At 38.0% G+C, this 16264-nt stretch overlaps 1 protein-coding gene and 1 long non-coding RNA gene across 5 annotated transcripts in view; one reads left to right on the top strand and one right to left on the bottom strand.

Moving 5' to 3' along the window:
- Positions 1-691: 691 nt before the first annotated feature.
- Positions 692-14471, bottom strand: LOC141539963 (uncharacterized). Its single transcript, XR_012481433.1, has 4 exons — positions 14333-14471; positions 5067-5122; positions 4546-4769; positions 692-2709 (listed from the first exon to the last, which is right to left on the bottom strand). It is a non-coding gene; the product is annotated as an uncharacterized LOC141539963 (long non-coding RNA).
- The window catches only part of LOC141539895 (alanine aminotransferase 1-like), a 137254-nt gene continuing 133122 nt past the window's right edge, over positions 12133-16264 (top strand). For 2 of the 4 annotated variants that reach the window (XM_074263302.1, XM_074263328.1), the window contains exon 1: positions 14458-14594. The gene's annotated coding sequence lies outside the window, so the exon portion shown is untranslated. Of the gene's footprint in view, positions 12274-14395; positions 14595-16264 lie in introns of those variants that run through there. The other 2 variants (XM_074263322.1, XM_074263316.1) reach the window with 2 other exon arrangements.

The raw sequence follows: 16264 nt of genomic DNA on the forward strand, positions 1-16264 counted from the left end.
ATCATCAGCAAAATAATTAAGAGGATCTTCAATGCATATGCCCAAACTTTCCAAAGGCTGATATATCCCCACTGCTAAATATAGCAGTACCTATACATCTTAAACTACTCTTCTTCTTTCATCTTATCAAGTTCATAGTGCCTTGGTACTAGCTTTGATTCAATGCTGAAATGGAAGAATTAAACTGGAATATCATTTTGAAATATTGAAATTACAGCAATTTTGTTACAACTTTCTCAATGATTCTCTTTCCATCCTATGTCAGGGAAATTTCCTTCAATTTGATTGATTCTCTGTATGTGTGTGATATAGGCAGGTCTAATCTTTATTTCACACACATTTTATTGGACATACTACAAAACTACTCTAAGGAAATGTTACCTTTTACCCACATCTCTTCTCAATTAATGAGAAAAAGAATAAGACAAGAGATTACATGTTTGGAAATTCACCAAGATCAGTTCAAAAAAAAAGTTAGAGAAAACAAGGGGGAAATGCTGTGGTTGATGGTTGAGAATAGTCTTTCAGAACAACCTCAACAGCAGCTGATGTTTCATAGCAGCACTGATTTGTCTTCTGTTCCCATCTTGTTCACTGTTCCTAATTGCCCCAACACTCTTTGTCCCTTATCTCTCCACCTTTATCACATAGGGCTCCAAGTTCTGTTCCAGCTCATCTTTTAAAGAAATTTCTTGTCCATCATTTCATTCCATTCTTTCCTTGCTACTAGCAAGTGCCCTGTCCTGCTAGTTGCAAGGAAAGAATGAAATAAAAATGGTGGACAAGAAATCTCTAAAGGTAAAAAAGAAAGTTGAGGATGTAAAGAAATGTACTTCCATACACATCTCCTTTTTTCCCCATTGTCTTATTGATTTATTTCTCCCAGTTGACTTCTAGGAAATATCAGAAATACTATTTGTTATAGTAAATATTTTTTAACATCAATTTCAGCTTCTATAGCATCTGTTGCTTTATCCTCTTGCGATGAAAAATCAGATTTTAGTTTCTCAATTGAAGTGCAAAGATCTTCTGACATATGGGAAATTCTTTGCACAGTACTATTTATAACCTTCATTTGATCCTGCCATCCCCTTAAAATATCATTCTCTATCTTTTCTTTTTGTTCACAGTCAAATTCATAAAAATAAGCTATATATTTTTTCTTCTCATTCACTTCTCAACTCCTTGCAATCAGGTTTTGATTCAATTGAAACTGCACTGTTCAAGGAAAAAGTGATTTTTTTTCAGTTTTTATCTTCTTGAATTCTCTCCTCCTCTTAGACACTCTCTCCACTCAGCTGGTTTCTAGGCTTTGTTATCTTTTGCTTCTCTTCCTACATATCTAATCATTCCCGGACTGTATCCTTTGCAGAATCATCATCCTCTTTGAGTATACCCTCTGGGGTGTGTCCTCAGCCTACTTCTCATTCTTCTAGTCTTAGTGATCTCATCTGATTTTATGGCTTCAACTATCACCTATATGCAAAGTTTTGTGTAAGCAACTTCAGTCTCCAGAATTTGAGTTCTGCAACACCAACTGCCTATCTATGTATATCCCTAAATGGATATCCAGTAATTGTCTCAAAAGTAAGATGTTCAAAATAGAATTCGTCATTTTCTTCACCCTCACTCCCATCTCAAATGTTATTTCTTCCTAATTCCCTATGTTTGTGTGTGTGTGTGTGTGGGGAGAGTGTACCACCATACTTCTAGTCAGAGATTCCCAATTTGGGAATCATCCTTGAGTCTTAATTCTCCCTCACTCTTCACACATAGTTAATTATCAAGCCTTATCAGTTTGCCTCCAAAATCTCTTTAATGTATCCCCTTCACTTAGTTCTCACAGCCACAACTTTAACTTATCTAATTTGTTTTGGGAAATAATCTTGTTTTCTCAACTTGTTTACTTTTTTTTTTTAAGTATTGCTATCTTTTATATATCACCTTCATTTACAAATGTATTCTTTGCTTCTTCCTCAGAAAGCTGCCTTGAAATGAAAGAATTAAAAAGAAAAATGAAAATAATTTAGGAAAATTTATCATATCAATTGAGTTTGACAGCATATTTCATATAAACTTTCAATTTATTAGTCTTCATGTTTTCTTCAGTTAAAATATACAATGGATATATCTTGGTCTTTCTGTTAATAACAGTATTAGTGAATCCCAGTGACCAATATACTGGATCCCCTATGCAGAATTTCAGCTTTTTAGTTTGTGTTTCTGTATTTCTGCTTCTAAAATTGTCTCTACTATTTTACTTTTTAAAAAAAGAGATAATAAGAATTTAAGACAAAATTAAATCTAATTCTGAAAAATTTCAAATGTTTATTCCCAGATTTTTCAACTTTTTAAAAAAGTTGTGGATTTCTGGGATACAAACTTATTATGTAATACAGGAAAAAAAACTGATGATGTTAAGAAATATAATGGATAATTTGGAATTTTTAATTTCCAGGTAAAGATTAATGTTGAGTTTATATATTTTATTTTCAAATTCAGCAAGCAGCATATCAACACAACTTATTTATGAGTCTGAGAACCTACCCCAACTGGTGGTGACAGTGACAGATTATGCCCAAGATGTGTGCTGAATTGAATTTGATCTTGTTTTGACATACAGTTTTAAATAGTTGCTTGATTCCCTTCATTGTTAGCTTGAATAAATTCACCATGATGGTATCTGTTGACTTTGGGATATTTTGTCCACTAAAAAAAAAAAAAAAAAAGTTATGTGAGTATTGTACTTTAAAATATCTAATCATTTTGACCATTGTTTCATTCCTTTTCACAGAGGATTTTTGTATTTTTCCCTTTGCCAAAGAATCTTGTCCTATATTTTGGAAGACTCTGCATTACAGCATATCCTTTTTCTTATAGTACTTCTACCATTTCCTATCTTATAAGCTGGTAAACCTTAAGGACTACAAAAATGTTAGTGTGATACAGATGTCAAAAGGAATTCCCAAAGAAATCTTTACTTTGAATCAGCAAACCCAAAACGAGGAAACCTAGATTGATTCCCATTAAGCCAACAGAATTGACAAAAGAATTTCTAGGAATAAAGCCGATATTACATTATGAAACTCAAAACTTTACCTAGCAGAAAGAAGAATCCCAATATGGATGTAGACATAGAAGCCTCATGACATCATAATTATGTTGGTACCCACAGAAGATATGAGAAATATCTGTGAGTCCCATGGAACTAATTTGTAATCAAATCTAAGTACAACTGAAAACTTGGGACTTCTACCTGAAGATAGAAGCATCTAATAATTTTAATGTTCCTATAGTAAATCCTCTACATGTCCATTTCCCTTAAATGTTTGTCCATAAGAACAAGAGCATGAAGACAGAATATGAGAAATAATATAAGCCATTAAATAAGGAGTTCTTTGATCCTATCCTCCCCCAACTCAAATTTCATAATCATTTAATGTTAAGACAGTGGAAGTGGAAGTAAACTGATTTTACATATGGTATCAGAAAATGACTAGTGCTGCTTGTTTCTTAACTTTTCAGCTGTCACCATGAAAGTTTTGCAAAATAATTTTGGATATTTGGGTCAAGAGAGAGAGAGAGAATCCTTGAACAATTGAAAGATAGGCTTTACAGTCCCCAAATGTCAAGTGCTATAAATAATAAACATTTTGTTGTTGTTGAGTTTAGTCTTGTCCAACTCTTCATGACCCCATTTGAGGTATTTTTTTGGCAAACATGCTGGAATGGTTTCTCTTTTTCTTCTCCAGCTCATTTTACAAATGAGGAAGTAAGGCAAAGGAGTTTTAGTGACTTGACTAAAATCACATAACTAGTTAGTTAAGTGTCTGAGGCTGTATATAGCTTTGCTCAACATTTTCAAAGGAAAAAATTTCCAATTTGTACTACATATTCAGATAATATAGGTACCAGCAAACTGTTGGAGTTTTTATATATCAACATTTTATTTTGGGAAAGAGACTAATAGCATGAGCTACATCCTAATATGGTTACTGTTAAAAGCAAATTTTTAGGAAGACACAATTGATTCCTTTTTGTTCTGTATTCACTATTTTGCAATGTATGACTCCTGTATGCAGATCCAGCAGCATAAGCTGGTTCCTGTCATTATCTGATTTCCTCTCCCAAATTGTACAAAAAGACTTGTTAAAAAAGAAAAAAAGATGAGGACTTCAATAGCCTAAGCAATGTCCTCCTCTAATTAGCCTGACAGGTTATGTCTGTTTTGTTGCAACAAGCTACCCTAACAAAGAAATCTCTTCTTAATCTCCTGTAGCTAATGCTATACATTTTCTTTAACAAGCTTTTTTTCTTTTTATAACTAGCTGTGCTATAATTAGTAGTCATCTTTTTTTCTTTGTCACAAGTAATGTATAATAAATACTACTAGCTGAATTGTGAATGATACATATTTCCATCAACTATTAGTAGAGTGTGTCACACTCAGAATGAATAAATTATAGTTAAGATCTATTTCTGAATCTTGCTTGCTGATTAGCATTGGCTTGTCTACCAATCTATTCAACAGATGCATAATTTTACCAGGTAGGAATAGGTCTTGTAATATAGGAGCCATCTGTCAGTGGCTACTGGAGGTCCAACTCAAACCTATAGGATGGATCTCTTCATGTGAGAGGATGATGATGATTGATGATGATGATGTTGTTGATGATGATGATGATGATGAGATAAGAAGACTGAGAGGCAGTTGCCTTGTCTGACCTCGTTCCTCTTCCCTCTTCCCTCCAATTTATTTCATTCCCAATCTGCAAGGAACATCTGTGTAAGTAAAGACTGCTTTGTAACTCCTTCAAGCGTTATGATTCTCAGCGGTGGAGTTTCTAGAATTTATCTGCCCCTTCACCTAGGCATGATCTTTAACATATAGGCACACTCAATGAGAAATCAGAAAACTATTACTATTAGGAAGGTGTCTTGGGGAAAAATATTTCTCAGTCAATGACTTCCCAATATGATTCATTCTAGAGGTAGAGGTTTTGAAAGCAAATTGCTCAAGAAGATGTTGGTCTTAGTGGGAATCAAAACATTTTGGAATGTCTTACCTGAGGTGGTAAGATCTTCTGACCTGCCAACAAAAGTTCATGTGTGGGTAAACTTTCTAGAGAAGAAAAAAAAAGAGGAATTATTTCTTAATTCCTTACTAGACTCTAAATTCCTCACAAGCAGGAAGCATGTTTTATCAGACATTTGTAGCTGTATATTATAAACACTTAATAAATGGTTGTTGAATTGGACTAGTCAAAAAGTCAAGTAAAGTTTAATCAATAAACATTCAGCACCTACTGGATGCAAAGCCTAGTGGCCTTGAAGGTCATAATTTGTTCTTAAGCATTTTTAAGTTCTTTGAGTCTCCATAATGTGTACCTTCTTTCACAAAATTTGGAGTTTCCTATCTTTTGAATAAAAAAAGTACAAACATGCTATAGTTGAATGGTAGGTTGGTTGGCGATTGGTTGTTGTTCTTTGTTTTCAAAGATATCTTTGGTATCTCAAAGATACCAAAATGCCATCACTATGTTAGAGTCAAATTACAGTATATCCAATGGTGGCTGATCAGAACAATACAACCTTAGAAGCCCTTTGATCCAGCAGTGCTACTATTGGGCTTATACCCCAAAGAAATATTAAAGAGGAGAAAGGGACCTGTATGTGCCAAAATGTTTGTGGCAGCTCTTTTCGTAGTGGCTAGAAACTGGAAGATGAATGGATGCTCATCAATTGGAGAATGGTTGGGTAAATTATGGTATATGAAGGTTATGGAATATTATTGCTCTGTAAGAAATGACCAGCAGGACGAATACAGAGAGGTTTGGAAAGACTTACATCAACTGATGCTGAGTGAAATGAATAGAACCAGAAAGTCGCTGTACACTTCAACAACAATGCTGTATGAAGATGTATTCTCATGGAAGTGGATATCTTCAACATAAAGAAGATCCAACTCACTCCCAGTTGATCAATGATGGACAGAAACAGCTACACCCAGAGAAGGAACACTGGGAAGTGAATGTAAATTGTTAGCACTACTGTCTATCTACCCAGGTTACTTATACCTTCAAAATCCAATACTTAACGTGCAACAAGAAAATTGGATTTACACACATATATTGTATCTAGGTTATACTGTAACACATGTAAAATGTATGAGATTGCCTGTCATCGGGGGGAGGGAGTAGAGGAAGGGAGGGAGGGGAAAATTTGGAAAAATGAATACAAGGGATAATGTTATAAAAAATTACTCATGCATATATACTGTCAAAAAAGATTTTATAATTATAAAATTAATAAAAAAAAATACAACCTTAGAAGGTTTTACCACAGGTTGGGTATAAATACTATGTGTGAACATTTGGGATGGATTCTCTAACTTTGTGTATGTTGCATTTCTTTTGATGTACTTCAATTCTACTTTGCTAATAGATCACAGCACCTTCTTGGATGAGGGCATATTATGCTGTGTGTTCCTGTGCCAATGCTTCTCTTTTTTCACAATCAACCTCAAAGTTCTTCAGAGAGACTTTGAAAGTGTCCTCCTAGCATTTCTGCTCATCATGTAAGCATTTGCCTTGTGTGAATTCTCCATAAAATAGAATTTTAGACAAAAATATATTTTGGCACTTGAACAATGGACTTGGACTCTCTGCAGCAGAATTTAAATAGTTGACATTTTAGCTTGAGAAAGGACCTCAGTGTAGGATACCTTATCCTGCCAGGTGATTTTTATAATCTTTTCAAATGGAAAGGATTCAAATTTTTAGCATGGCACTAGTATACTGTCCAAATTTCACAGGGATACAGCAATGGATCAGTACAACAGCTCTATAGAACTTCAGTTTGGAAGTCAATCTTAATACCTCTTCTTTTCCACATTTTCCTACAGAGCCTTCCAAACACAGAGCTAGCTCTGGCAATGGATGTGCATCAGTTGATGTGTACATCCCTGGAAAGCAGACTGTCAAGGTCGGTGAACTTATCCACAAAATTCAAAATTTCTCCTTTTGCTGTTAACTGATGGTTCCATGTATGGATGTGGAACAACACTGCTGACTGGTGGAACATCTGTGTTTTCTTGGTATTTTCTTGGCACATTTGTTAGAATAAAATTGGCACAAGCAACAAAAAATCAATCCATACTTGGTTGCATCTCAGTTTCAGAGACTGAACTGAGTTCACAATCATTTACAGATGAAAAATCATGTACCAACTCTCTCTTACTATAGGCTTGTCATCCCAGGATAGAGTGAGAAACTGTATGTGTCTCCAATGTGTACTTACCTTTGTTGTCCATACCTGTGCCATCCTGGGGATAATTGAGAGGGTACTTGGGAGACAGGAGAAAGAACTTAAGAACTTTATCTTGGGGTAAGGGAAATAAAAGATTGAGCATAAACCTTGATACATGGGTTCATCAGAGCTTTGAGAGCATGTCTGAATATTTAGGATACTAGTCCTCCTCTGCTATAAAAGGTTTAACTCCTCCAGCTTCTTTTTTGGTGCCTGTTGCTGGCAGTTGTTTCATTTCCTTTTATTTTTTAAAAACTATTTCTATTACCTGGTTTTGTTTAATATAAAAATGATGTAACTTAACTTCCTTTGTGATTCATACCTTTGTATTAATTGTATGTAAGGAGGAAGGTAATTGAAGATGCCAATGGCTAGTGTGGTATATACATAAAACAAAATTAGGTCAGAGGATTAGTGCTCTGTCCATAATGCTAGGATTTCTGGCTTGGCGTGGAACCGATTATGAAATAATTTTATAGTGTTTGATGTTGATTACTAATTTTAATAGGGATAGGAACTAGAACTATAATTTCATTGGTACAGGGAAGTTTCAGTTGAAGACTTGACTTTTCTGCAACTTATCACCTTATCACTTTAGAATTGCTCTAGACTAGAGTATTAAGAGGTTAGATAATTTACTCAGAGTCATTTAGTCTATACATGCCAGAAGTCCAGTACTTCCTGGCTCTAAAGCCAGCTCTCAAGTGATTATGCTACACTGCCCCTAATAGCTTTTAAAAAGTTCCAGTATATCAGAATACGACAGTTCTTGTGAATCAGAACCATGTCTCATCTTGGCTAATAAAGTCATCATTGAGCTATCAGAAGGCTAGAGATATAAAGTAAAGTAAAGTAAATCTCCAGTGAAGATCCAATCTCCACAGTATGGGTCTGAATAGAAGTGTGGACTGAGGAAGTCAGTCCTCTTGGGACTATCTTGTTAAAAGTCAAAAATGTGGACTGGGAAAAAAAAAAAAGACCTTGTTTTCCTTCTGGGAGAGAACCTTTATTAACTTTTAATTTTCATTTATCATCCCAAATTTCTATCTTTGTCAAACAGCAAACCCTTTTCTCTGCTCCCTGTATACTTCCCAGACCTATTTATTAGTTTCTTGTGACCTCTCCAATCCCTCTAATTCCTCTAGACCCATTTCACATCTTCTCTGAAACAATTTCTACTCAAATATGTGTGAGGTCCCACTTACCAACAGGAACATCTCAGGTTTAGGGAAAGTTTTTTTTGGGTAATCATGATCCTAAATTGCTTTTACAGAACCATAGACTAACAGAGTTGAAAGGATATTCAGTGTCAATTTAGCCCAATTTACACCTAAGAAAAAAATTCCCTCTATAACATCCTTCACATGGAAATATAGGCCTTGTTTGAAGATCTTGAGGGAAATAGATAGAGCAGTCGACCTTGAGCCAGGAAGATCTGAGTTTGAATCTTGGCCTTGTTTATTAACTGGTGACTTCGAGAAAGTCACTTTGAATTTCAGTTTTGTTTATTTTTTTACTTGTCAAATCTTTATTAGATAAGGGGGCAAGGCAGGTAAAGTCTATTTTAGTCCTTCTTGGGCCTCATGGCAGCTGGAATATTGCTGAGTTCCTCTCTCTTCCTCTTAGCCTGTTTGTGAATGCCCATCCCTTTCCTTCCCTCTCCCCCCCTCTGCTTTTTTTTGATGAACTTAAGGGTTAAGTTTACCCTTGGAGACATTTAACAACTGCATGGCCTGCCTCTCATAAGGTGTAACACTACACACTTCCAGAATCATGTCCATCACAAACTTAGTGGGTTTGGTCAAGTGTCCAAGGTAGCAACACTATTGAGCTTCCAAATGTTTTTGTTAACTTTGTGACCCTTGTTGAGACCCATAGCTATGGGGTACATCCTGTGATCATGACTTTCCTCCTCTTGTAGCACCAAATGACCCCCAGAAGGAAGGAGAGTAAGTCTCACTTTCTTTTTTTCTTTTTGTAGGCAATTGGAGTTGAGAGTCACATAGCTAGGAAGTGTTAAGTATCTGAGGCTGGATATTTGAACTCAGGTCCTCCTGACTCCAGGAACAATGCTCTATTCACTGCACCATCTACCTGCCCCAGTCTCAGTCTCTTAATTGATTAAAATTTCTGGATTGGATTCGATGAACTTTAAGAATCCTTCTAGTTTTAGGAGTCTAGGATTCTGTCATAACTTTTGTATGTTTGAATGATCAAATGCTGATATCTCTTGCATTGTGTAATACAATTTATAATATGCAACGTTGCTTGATATACTTTTTGATACATATTATATACTCAGAGGTTGATATGAGCAACATGGATGATACATCTCTAGAACACTGGTGCTTAGTAGTATTCCTGGATCCTGGCACATAGAAGAGATGCGGGCGTAGCCCCCTTTGAGATTCCTTGTCTGATCTCCAATTTACTTTGGGACTGATCTTTGTACACTGGCTCCTTTTTACTTCCAAAATCAAATGTAACATCCCCTATTTGGCTTTTAAAGTGCTTCATGACCCCTTCTTATCTTCCCAGTCTTGCTTCTCTCTGCTACAAGCATGTTTTCTGGCTGTCTCCTATTTCTGAAACACACGGTCTACTCATCTTAGCCTCCTACCTTCCCTGGTTTCCATCAAGTTTCAACTAAGAGGTCTCATCTTCTGCAAGAAACCTTCCTCAGCTCTCCATACTCTAAACATCTTCCCAATTTGTCCCTATGAAGTTTGTTTTGACATTGTTGTTTGCATGTTGTTTCCCCTATTAACTTCTTGATAGCTTTTCTTTGTATCTCTCTGATGTTTGGCACACAGTAATTGCTTAATAAATTAATTTGAATGCCTTAAAAAACATTTTTCAGACATTGCTCTTTTCTTTTTCTTTTTTTTTTCTTTTAAAAATAATTCTTGTTGTTTATTTTTTACTCCTATATCTGGGTGGAAAAAATGTCCCTATATATATTTTTAATTTGTTTATTTTTTTTTTAAATTTTATAATTATAAAATTTTTGACAGTATATATGCATGAGTAATTTTTTTTATAACATTATCCCTTGTATTCATTTTTCCAAATTTTCCCCTTTCTCCCTCTACTCCCTCCCCTAGATGACAGGCAATCCCATACATTTTACATGCGTTACAGTATAACCTAGATACAATATATGTGTGTAAATCCAATTTTCTTGTTGCACGTTAAGTATTGGATTCTGAAGGTATAAGTAACCTGGGTAGATAGACAGTAGTGCTAACAGTTTACATTCATTTCCTATTGTGCCTTCTCTGGGTGTAGTTGTTTCTGTCCATCATTGATCAACTGGGAGTGAGTTGGATCTTCTTTATGCTGAAGATATCCACTTCCATCAGAATACATCTTCATACAGTATTGTTGTTGAAGTGTACAGTGATCTTCTGATTCTGCTCATTTTACTCAGCATCAGGTCATGTAAGTCTCTTCAAACCTTTCTGAATTCATCATGCTGGTCATTTCTTACAGAGCAATAATATTCCATAACCTTCATATACCATAATTTACCCAACCATTCTCCAATTGATGGGAATCCATTCATCTTCCAGTTTCTAGCCACTACGAAAAGAGCTGCCACAAACATTTTGGCACATACAGGTTCCTTTCCCCTCTTTAGTATTTTTTTGGGATATAAGTCCAATAGCAGCACTGCTGGATCAAAGGGTATGCACAATTTGATAACTTTTTGGGCATAGTTCCAAATTGCTCTCCAGAATGGCTGGATTCTTTCACAGCTCCACCAACAATGTATTAGTGTCCCAGTTTTCCCACATCCCCTCCAACATTCATCATTATTTGTTCCTGTCATCTTAGCACAGAGTTGTCTTAATTTGCATTTCTCTGATCAGTAGTGATTTGGAACACTCTTTCATATGAGTGGATATAGTTTCAATTTCATCATCTGAGAATTGTCTGTTCATATCCTTTGACCATTTATCAATTGGAGAATGGCTTGATTTCTTATAAATTAGGGTCAGTTCTCTATATATTTTGGAAATGAGACCTTTATCAGAACCTTTAACTGTAAAAATATTTTCCCAATTTGTTACTTCCCTTCTAATCTTGTTTGCATTAGTATTATTTGTACAGAAACCTTTTAGTTTGATATAATCAAAATCTTCTATTTTTTTGATTGATAATGATCTCTAGTTCTCCTCTGGTCATAAATTCCTTCCTCCTCCACAGGTCTGAGAGGTAGACTATTCTCTGTTCCTCTAATCTATTTATGATCTCATTCTTTATGCCTAAATCATGGACCCATTTTGATCTTATCTTGGTATATGGTATTAAGTGTGGATCCATATCCAATTTCTGCCATACTAATTTCCGGTTTTCCCAACAGTTTTTTCAAATAATGAATTTTTATCCCAAATGTTGGTATCTTTGGGTTTGTCAAACACTAGATTGCTATAGATGTACCCTTTTTTGTCCTTTGTTCCTAATCTGTTCCACTGATCGACTGATCTATTTCTTAGCCAGTACCAAATGGTTTTGGTGACTGCTGCTATATAATATAGCTTTAGATCAGGTACTGTTAGGTTCTTACTAAGTGTTAAGTCGGTACTTGACAATTTTCTAGTTCCGGCCTTTCCTGGTAGTTTGACTTGTGAATTCCTAGGGAAGAGCTTGCGTACTTGGGAGGAGCAAGCTCATTGGTTGAAGTGGTTCTTCCCAGAAGCTCTTGCATTATCGCTCGCCCATTCTCTAGGAGGATAAAGAGGGCAGCACTCCAGAGATAGGGAGTCTCTCTGCTTTAGACCAGGCTTGATGTAGCTCTCTGCAGGAAGGGAAGTCACTTCTCTGGATGACAGTTAATGGCAACTGTCTGGAGACAACGGTTCTCTACAGGAAGAAGAATCTGTCTGAGAGATTTGAGTTGACACAGCAGATCTCCTCCCAGAGAGCAATCGGGAGCTTCTGGAGACAACAGCACGTTACAAGGTACACCTAGACCACCTTCATCTGACTTTTTTTCATTAGTTCCCTTGAAATTCTTGACCTTTTATTCTTCCATATGAATTTTGTTGTTATTTTTCCTAGGTCATTAAAATAGTTTCTTGGGAGTCTGATTGGTATAGCACTAAATAGATTAGTTTGGGAAGTATTGTCATCTTTATTATATTCGCTCGGCCTATCCAAGAGCACTGGATGTCTTTCCAATTATTTAAATCTGACTTTATTTTTGTGGCAAGTGTTTTGTAATTTTGCTCATATAATTCCTGACTTTTCTTTGGTAGATAGATTCCCAAATATTTTATACTTTCAACATTTGTTTGGAATGGAATTTCTCTTTGTATCTCTTGCTGTTGCATTTTATTGGTGATGTATAAAAATGCTGAGGATTTACGTGGATTTATTTTGAATCCAGCAACTTTGCTAAAGTTGTGAATTATTTCTAATAACTTTTTATTAGAATCTCTGGGGTTCTCTAAGTATACCATCATATCATATGCGAAGAGTGACAGTTTGATTTCCTCATTACCTACTCTTATTCCTTTAATCTCTTTCTCAATTCTTATTGCCAAGACTAGGAATAGTAATGGTGATAGTGGGCAACCTTGTTTCACTCCTGATCTTATTGGGAAAAGTTCCAGTTTATCTTCATTACATATTATGCTTACTGATGGTCGTAAATATATGCTCCTGATTATTCTAAGAAACAGTCCATTTATTCCTATACTCTCAAGCGTTTTTAGTAGGAATGGATGTTGGATTTTATCAAATGCTTTTTCTGCATCTATTGAGATGATCATATGGTTTTTATTATTTGATTATTAATATGGTCAATTATACTAATAGTTTTCCTAATATTAAGCCAGCCCTGCATTCCTGGTATAAATCCCACTTGATCATAGTGTATTATCCTGGGTATGATTTTGGGAAGTCTTTTTGCTAATATTTTATTGAAGATTTTAGCATCAATATTCATTAAGGAAATTGGTCTACAGTTTTCTTTCTCAGTTTTCGATCTACCTGGTTTAGGTATCAGTACCCAGACATGGCTCTTTTCAACAATGAGATGTTTGAGACCAGTTCCAATGGTCTTGTGGTAGAGACAGCCATCTTCAGAGAGAGGATTATGAGAATTGAATGTGGATCACAGCTTAGCATTTTCACTTTTTGTTGTTGTTGGCTTGCATTTTATTTTCTAATTTTTTTCCCCATTTTTGATCCGATTTTTTTTTTTGTGCAGAAAGATTATTGTATAAATATATACATATATTGAATTTAACATATTTTTAACATATATTGGATTATTTGCCATCTAGGCGAGGGGGGGAGGGAAAGGGAAAATTTGGAACACAAGGTTTTGCAAGGGTCAATGTTGAAAAATTGTCCATGCATATGTTTTGAAAATAAAAAGCCTTTAAAAAACAAAACAAAACAAAAAAATGTTCCGGAGGCTGCTAGGGAGACAGACCACTGGACCTGGAGTCAGAAAGAGCTGAATTCAAATGTGACTTCAGACACTAGATAAGTCACTAAAACCCCTCCCTTCTCCCCCCTCCCAAAAATGTGCTCCACGGGTTTCTAGAATGATCATAGGACTTTGACATCTTGTTTGTAGTTGAACGCGTAGTTTCCGGAAGATTGCATAGGTTGGAGCCTATCTTTAACTCTCTGGGTCTCAATTTCTTTTTTTTCCTGAGGCTGGGTTAAGTGACTGGCCCAGGGTCACACAGCTAGGAAGTGTTAAGTGTCTGAGACCAGATTTGGACTCGGGTCCTCCTGAATTCAGGGCTGGTGCTCTATCCACTGCGCCACCTAGCTGCCCCGTCTCAGTTTCTTTACCATAAAAGGAGAGGATTGGACTCCATGACCATTACTGTACTTCGCATCTCTCAATCTTCAACTCTGGGTACTCCGGAAACGCTCAGACTGGATCTTTCCAACTTTAAAACCCAACCCACTTCCTTTTCTCTCCACTTTCCCTCTCTCTTGGCTCCGCCCCTTTAGCGCGACGGCTAAACTTCCCCTAAACTTCGGCCCCGCCCCCTACCTGGAGAGCTGGCCGCCGCGAGTTCCGGTCGGTGGCTGCGCAGACCGGAAGCGTGGTGTTGCCATGGCGAGGGCCGAGCGCCGGGCCCGCCCCCATGGTGGCGGTGACTGCTGCTGTGTGGACAGACTGACGGACTCGCCGCAAGAGTTGAGGTCCGGTCAGACGAGGGCGCGGTATGTTAGAGTGACCTGGGGAAGAGACCTGAGCCGGAGGGGTCTTTGGGACCCAGAGCGGAAGTTGGGCGAGGGGGAAAGGAGCTGAGGTAGGAGAGAAGAAGGGGGAGTGGATCTGGTTGGGGAAAGGGCCCGAGCCCCTAGAATGGGGCTGGAAGTGAAGGCTGGAGAGGACTGTAAGGGGTGGCGGGAGGAAAGCTACCTGGAGGGAGGGCGGGGCAGACGCAGGAGGCGTGGGGGAGGCACAGAAGAGGAACTAATGGGGGAGGGGGAGATCGGAGGTGGCCTAGTCAGGGAGGGGATATGTGAAGCTGGGCAGCCGAAATCCCACGGGGTGAGGATCTAAACGCGGAGGGAGAGCCCCGGAGGACAGAAAGGGGAGGGGAGAAGGAGGAAACCTGAGAGTGGAGGGGGCCGAAGGAGGCAGAGGGCAGGTAAGAGTCCCCACGGGGAAAGGTGTGCGCTTGAGAAGAAAAGGCGCCAGTCAATAAACATTTGTCAGGCACCTATTCTGTACCAGGCACGCGCTAAGAATGGCAAAGAAAGGCAGAAGACAGTCAGCCCTTGCTCTTTACGAGTTGTACATAGGACATAATCCACAGGAGGGACCTACCAGAATCCAGGGTATCGGGAGAGGTGATTTTGGGGTGAAGAAGAGGGCTGAGGGAGTTAGAGAAGCGAGGAATGGGTGGCTGTTGTCTGAAGGCCATGCGGCTAGCTTGCTGCCCACGGCCCTAGTTCGGTGGATTGATCTGCCAGGGGCAGGGGCATGGTAACCCGGTTTCAGAGAAGGAGGCGTTTAAGTGAGTAGGTCTTAGAGGAAGGGAATCTGTTTCATCTTGAAGCCTCCATCTGAGAGAGTGGAGGCTGAATGAACGCTGTCTTCAGCTTGGCTTCTGGAACACTCTTGGACCCTTCATCCTCTTCCCTCCTTGCAGTTGTATAAGCTGCTGTTCCTGAAAAATATCCTGCACTTTTTTCCTGAAGGGATGAGAGAACTGCCTTTGGTCCTGTCAATCAGAGGAAGCCTGGTCTCCCTACACCTTCTCCTCCAGCTCGGAGTGTAACCCAAACCCTGAGCTCCCATTCCTTCCAGCCTCTTGCTGGCAGCTGCATGCCTGGGGGCTGGATTCCACAGGCTTCTGAGTTTTCTTGCTCCCTTCCTCCTTCAGGTGCTTCAGACCTCTGACCTCTGGGTATTGTCTCTCTGAAGGTGAAGAATTCTTTCCCTCTGTAAGGAAACAGCCTTCTTGTGAAGCAAGGGTTTCTGTACCTACATGAGTTTGGATCCTCTCTTCTGGACCTCTGGAGGCTGACCTGGATTTATCAAATGTTCTTTCCTTTCCTTCCTTAAGTAGGCCTGTTACCTTCGATTTCTCTTTCCATTGGCTTACCAACTGACCACAAGATGTGGGAAAATCCCTACAAAAGAGAAGGAAATTAATAATTTTGCCCAATTCAAGGCATACCTTCTTGTTCTAGTTAATAGCCTAATTCAAGCAAACACATATCTTCTCTTCTACAATCCAGCTATGTTCTGATGGCCCTGAGATCCATTGTCAGTCTGAGTAGGAGAGCAGAGAAGAAACAAAGCTGAGAACCAGTCTGCTATCGTCAGTTGGGAGAAACCTTTTTGGAGACTAGTGGGGGGTGATCATGTACCTAGCTAGCTACCTATATTTATTTCCTTTGCTTCAGCCCATTAAAACATTCAGTGATTTGGAAAAAGGAAGGTTGGATGGGCTGCTGTGTAGACTAG

This window comes from Sminthopsis crassicaudata, chromosome 1 (assembly GCF_048593235.1).
Source record: "Sminthopsis crassicaudata isolate SCR6 chromosome 1, ASM4859323v1, whole genome shotgun sequence".
Taxonomy (NCBI): Eukaryota; Metazoa; Chordata; class Mammalia; order Dasyuromorphia; family Dasyuridae; genus Sminthopsis; species Sminthopsis crassicaudata.